Consider the following 6,299-nt stretch of genomic DNA (forward strand, 5'->3'; position numbering starts at 1 on the left):
GAGTTTACATCAGCCAAACAAATACTGTACCTGAATGAACAGTAAATAAGGTGGATTTTAGTGATTAAACACAGTATTTGTACATTTTGATAGTAAATCCACTCATACAGTATATTGACTGGATCCAACAAATCTACATTTCTAAATCTGAAACTAAGTCGGAAGATTTCCGAGAATTCCAAGAGACGACGGATTACGAAGTCACTCTAATCTCCTGTTTACAAACGTTTTGTTAAAAATTTGAGGCATAGAGGAAGATGTGAACTAAAGTCATGTGCCTGTTCTTCCTGTTGCTCTCAGGTTCCCTTAATTGCAGTAGATACGGTATCCACTAGAACCAGTTTTCCAAAATCTAATCAGACCACAACATAAATTTGACCGCTCCCATTTTTATCTTTTTTCCATTTCAGATCCTGATTCTATACAGAATAGTGATGTAGTTCTGTAACGTTCGATGATCGCGGAGAATTTGCAAATGTTTGCGTAATCAAGAAATCCTGAAAAATTTCTTGAGCAGAAACAGCGGACAAAATGGAACAAAAAGTATTTCAGGGAGAAAATGTGGACTTTTTCATCATATTTCAATCATCTTTATAATCATCTTTCAATCCATGAAACTTTGAATGAAGTTCTTTTCCTTCGTTATTTAGTTAATGACATAATTCTTGTAGCAGAAACACGAAATATTCTATAAATTATGGATTTTTTGTCTTTTCTAGTGCGACTACCAACAAAAACTGAGTAGGAACAAAAAAAAAGACGATCTTAAACTCTATGTTAGCATCTCTAATGTGTACTTCTTTACTGGGACTCTGGACAAAATTTCAGGATTAATGACATGATCAGGTGTTTGTACTGTGGTAGTGATGTTCTGATTTGGAAGTATACATTTATGGTAAGGAGTTTGATGGGTCTTCGATTTCCTTCAAAAATTTTCCAGATGTGGATTTTGTGGAAGTTTCTCTACAGTCAAAAGAAACGCTCAGGTCAATCAGTTACCAACTACCACGTGGCCTCATTTCTCCTGAACGAAGCGTGTCGTAGAAGCAGGAGGAAGCGAAGGCCACGAAACGACGTATGGGTGATAAACGAGTCAAGGATCTATTACGTCGCATTTTTTTTTCGCCCGAAGCGTCAGGCGACTTTAGTTGCAATGACGTGTTGCACATGTTTACATTCGTCGAACACGTGACCAGGCAAGAAATGAGCCAGCTCACTTTTTCAGCTTCTCGGCTGTGAAGGGCTCTTTCTACTATTTCCTTGTTGAAAATCGACACTTCTCCCTCGGCGGAAACATGTCACGGAAAAGGAACGTCAAAGGGAACTTTCAATGATTTTATTTGATTAATTCTAAGAAAAAATCAATAGCTATACAGTCTTCATCTTTACAGAATAGAAAATTTGCGGTTAATCACAAAGAATTTAGGAAGAGTAGAGGTGCTCCGTAGCTAAGTAGACAAGCAAATATCAAATAACGTGCTCTGCCCATCCGAACTGATTAAGACAAATAGAAATAAGTATGCTAAAGAGTTCAAGATTGTAAGTGGTACAATTCCTACATTGTGGTTACTGTAACTATAAAGAAATGGGTTTATGGTCCAGAATTTACATCTATGAGCGCCAGTTAAAATTAAACAGAAAAAATTCTCACTGAAGATTGTTTGTTAGGTTTTCCCATGATATAAAAATGGAGTAATGGTAAATTGCTGTAAATATATCTTCGGATTACTGTAGAGATCCTATGTCCTAGGATAGAGCATTGTTATTAGATTATTTGAAGACTCTAAGTGTCAGATAAGTTGAGAGATATTCAAATGACTTCAATAAATTTTGAGATTTTTTTTTGAAGGTAATTTTTTTTCGAAGGAGAAATTATATTCAAACAGTAAAGTCGACACGAAATAATGACTGACCTATACTTCCTGGAAAGATTTCATGGTATAAGAGGATCTATTTTCTTTACCTTAATGATAAGAATGGTTTTATTCGTGAAAAAAGTAAGCGCATTGGTGAAATGGCCTAGTGCAAATAAAACAAGATTGTATTGTCGCTGTGATTTGCAATGGAATTTTAAAGTAGTTACAGTAATTTGTTGATGGACCCTCTTATCTCTCATGAGTACATAGAGAAATCAGAGTGTTTGAAAAAATTGAAAAGAGAAGTCACGTACAATTTAGTGCTCATCATTCATCAGCTGACGTCGTTTTTCTTAACTTCACAACTTTACAATAAATTCCGCCTAGAGTCTGGAAAACATTGTTCTTCCACGTTTACTACATTTTTGAGGACTATTATGTGCACTTTTAGGTGCTTGTGTTATTTAAAAATATATCTTGTTTGCCTTATGGAAGTAGTGTGCATATTAATCAATGTGAAGGAAAAATTTGCGAAAACTGATCCTCCAGAACTAATGAAGTCGTCAAGAGTAGTGGATCAGTTTGTAGTTCTCGAAATTTCCCCGTTATCCACTTTTGTTACACTAGAAAATTGAAGAAGATGCACTGAAGTTGAGTAAAAAGTTGTTTTTTGACGTTAAGAATGTGTCAAATTTGAGATTCTGTAAAAAAATGAGCACTTCTCATTTACAGCTCGTATCCGTCGTTTTTCAAGATTCAAGATAGTGCCTCAGGGTGTTACTTACTACGGGATTTTATAAAAGGGCAACTTCGGGACCGATCACACTGTTTTTTTTTCAACTTTCATTGGAATTCGCATTTTTCATGAAACTTTTCGTTGTTTTTGTCTCAAAAGATTTTGCGAGAACAGTTCCAGGATTGTGATGAAACTCACCGAAGGATTTCAGGGAAAAGAGGACAATGAGTGAATGAGCACAAAATATGAGAGAAAAAGGTGTACCGAAGAAGGGAGAGTGCAGAAAACGGTGTATGTAGCTCTATAGCAAAGGACACAAGTGACAGAGTAGACTAATCCAAGTCGAGTGAGGCATGAAAAACGAGGGTGAACAAGAAAAAAGCGGTAAAGAATTATGAGGGCGGATGTTAAACCATCTTTGCCTCCACAATTTCTCTCAAATTTTGCATTTAGATTACCAGAGGAGGATATTTGCCTCAGCGGACGCAAACCTATGTTCTAATTCAGAAATCATAAATCTATGTGAACCTACAAAATTTCCCCTCTTTGTGGATCACTTCTTCCTTCACTACGCTTATGGTTCACATTTTAAGAAGTTTTCAGGATTAGCTGATTATGCAAACAGTTGCGGATACTTAGTGATGATTAAATGATAGAATACTTTCGTATTATTCATTATAATAGTTCGTTTCTAAAGTTTGGTGAAAAAAAGCCGAAGACAGTAGGCGAAGAGGTTTAATTTCGCGACGACAGTAACCCAATGAAAACTAGCTTTTAGAGATACCGTACCAACTTTATTTGAAGAAAACTAAAGAACTGTGGAACAAAAACACGATGTTTAAAGGCATCACCCCACGAATCTGGGGTGGTACGGATTTCAGGTGGAAAGTTCCTATACGGAGTCGCATACTATGGAGAGAAGGGTGATTCCGTCCATTTCCTCCTAATTGCCGTAAAAAAACAGGCCTGAAGATGCTACGCGTGCACAAGGCTGGCGTGCTGCAATCGAACTCGTTGTAACTGGCGCGCCGGAACGCTCGAAGCCGTATCTTCCGGGCCGTTTTTTACGGCAATTGGGAAGAAATGGACGTAATCACCCTTCTCTCCATAATCTACGACTCCGTGTAGGTATAACCCACCTGAAATCCGTACCACCCCACCACCCCAGATTCGGGATGATTCAGGGGTGATGCCTTTAAGCTAATCTTTTCTCTTTCCCCAATGATTCTGCTCATTCTTAACAATTAAAATGTGGATGTGTCCGGGTGGTACTGTCATCCTCGCATTCGAGGAATTTCAGTTACTTTTGAAAACATTCAGAATACGTATCAAAGTTCAGAAGGACGTAAGTACAGAAGTTACACACAGCATATCTATGAAAGAAATTCTTAGATATTTTTTTGGGAACTGGACGAGTTATCATGCATACTACGTGAACACGTGAACATAAAGTACTGTTACGCCCAATTTCTTTGTTTCGTAGGAACACAGATGTCGAATTAACTTGGTGTACGAGTTTGCAATGCTGCCGCTTCAGTATAAATCCATACTATGTGTTCATTTGTTTGTTGACGTTTAAAAGATCTGAGGAATAGTTATTCAGACTTCTCCAAGCAGGACAAAGTTGATCCACCTGATCATTATCCTAGAGATAATTGTGTAGAGCCGTCATCGCTCACCCAGAATTACTGGCTTTCATTTGTTTTAACGTATCTTCTCAAGTTCCTAGAATTTGTAGAAGTTCAGGGACCTTTGTTTCTATGGGATTTTTCTGAACAACCTGAAATAATCCATAAGATCCTAGAAATTGATGTTTTGCTGTGATTCTAAGTGATTTCAAGGGCAAGTACTTAGATTACTCAGACCACAGTACTCACCTCATAAATTAGCCTCGTCTTCCATTTTCTGGATGGAATAGAAATCCCTAGTCGATTCAATTCTTTAGAAAAATAAGAAACATATTACTACTGGATCTAATGCCACTTTTTGTCGCTCCAGCAATCCATACTTCACATGTCGCTTGTTTATGTTGGCCTGATTTTCGTGTGCACTTAACAGATGTGTTAGTACGCAATGATGAATGAGCAACTAAAAAAGAATCTCCTCTCTTCCAGCTACTAAATTGTGTTTTTAAAAATCTTTGTACACGTCTCATGCAAAGATCCGGAGAAATAAATTGCCAACATACATATTTTTGCAAATTTTCCAGTTAATAATTGCACAAACATTGGCGGAAACATTGAAAGAGAATAGCAAAAATCCGACAATGGGAAATAATATGTATTTTATAGAATGCGGTTTTTTTTCAAACGAACGATGATGTAACATTGGCAATGAACGTAGTAGTAGTAGTAGTATCCGGAAACAGAACAAATAAAGAGTGTTTTGAACGGATCGCGGCAGAACATACGCGGTGGTGGTGGCCGTTTGACATATGACCTCCTCCTTCTCCTGGACTCTTGCTTCATAATATCCGCTCAGCTGATGTTTATGTAAGTGGACTGTTTTGTTGAGTAAACATTCCAGTAAAAACACAAATTACTTGTTCAACACGTTTCATTAGTAGTTGTTCTAGGATACCGATTCCTATTTGTTTCCCTCCCTTATGGATTCATCGATTGCACAGAGAATCTTAGTTTGTCCAGACTTATGCTCTACAACGGAAACATGAATTCTCTGGTATTTTCGTGTTAAAAAAATATTTATGTGATATTTCAGGGAAATTAAAAGAAACGAGTGGAGGAATTCTCGAGAAAATGCTGTTCACACTAGTTAGCAGAGATCAGCATGTGATTTGTAATGGACACAGTCAAAATGAGACAATCATGAAAATCCAGAATTAAGAGGATTCACAGAATCCAAGGACGAAGTTATTTACCGAAATTTATTCGTGCGATGATGTCAACTATATCCAAGGAGGGTGTAGAATATCACTATTTTAAAAGAGACAAAGGTTTTCGGATATGACATTTATTGATTTGAAATCAAGATCAAAATCACGTGAAAAAATTTGATTCCACAAGTTTTAGATCTTGACCGCGCTTTCGGGCCACTATGGCAAGAATTGCAGCAGGATAAGAGGTAGATCACAAAACGCTTCGTTTAGCAACGTGTGTGTTCCAGAAAAAAAAATATTGTGATTGTTATCGTCCTAACGATCAACATAACCAGTGACATAGTTCGATGTAATATTCGGTGCATCTATGAATTGCTGCTCATTGTTGCGTGGATACATCCGACTGATCCGTAATATACTAGGTGTAAGAGATCTTTAATCTTTCTGGCTGGTTCCCATCGACTACAATCAATCAGTTAACTTCACAGTTCGCGTTCATGTGCCATATATTCACTCAAAATTTTATCTATTATCGTTTTACATATTTTATGTATTATTTTATTCTATATTTATATATTGTTATATATTTGTAGCTATTATTATTCTTACCCATTTGTCCAAATGCTTATCTGTTAGAATTTTACAGATCACCTATTTTATTCGATTTTTTTGGTAATTTTATTTAGTTCCTTATATCACTATCATTGAATATGAAATGTAAAACGGGTGTCGATCCAGAGAGAAAAATCCTATTGTACAAATAGAAAAAAATGGAAGGGAATAATAAGTTTTCAAATCGATCCAGAAAGGCCACGTCATGCAAAAATAGGTGGATCTCAGCTAAAAAGTATTTGCAAAATTACATTATTAC

This window comes from Necator americanus, chromosome X (genome assembly GCF_031761385.1).
Source record: "Necator americanus strain Aroian chromosome X, whole genome shotgun sequence".
NCBI classification, from domain to species: Eukaryota; Metazoa; Nematoda; class Chromadorea; order Rhabditida; family Ancylostomatidae; genus Necator; species Necator americanus.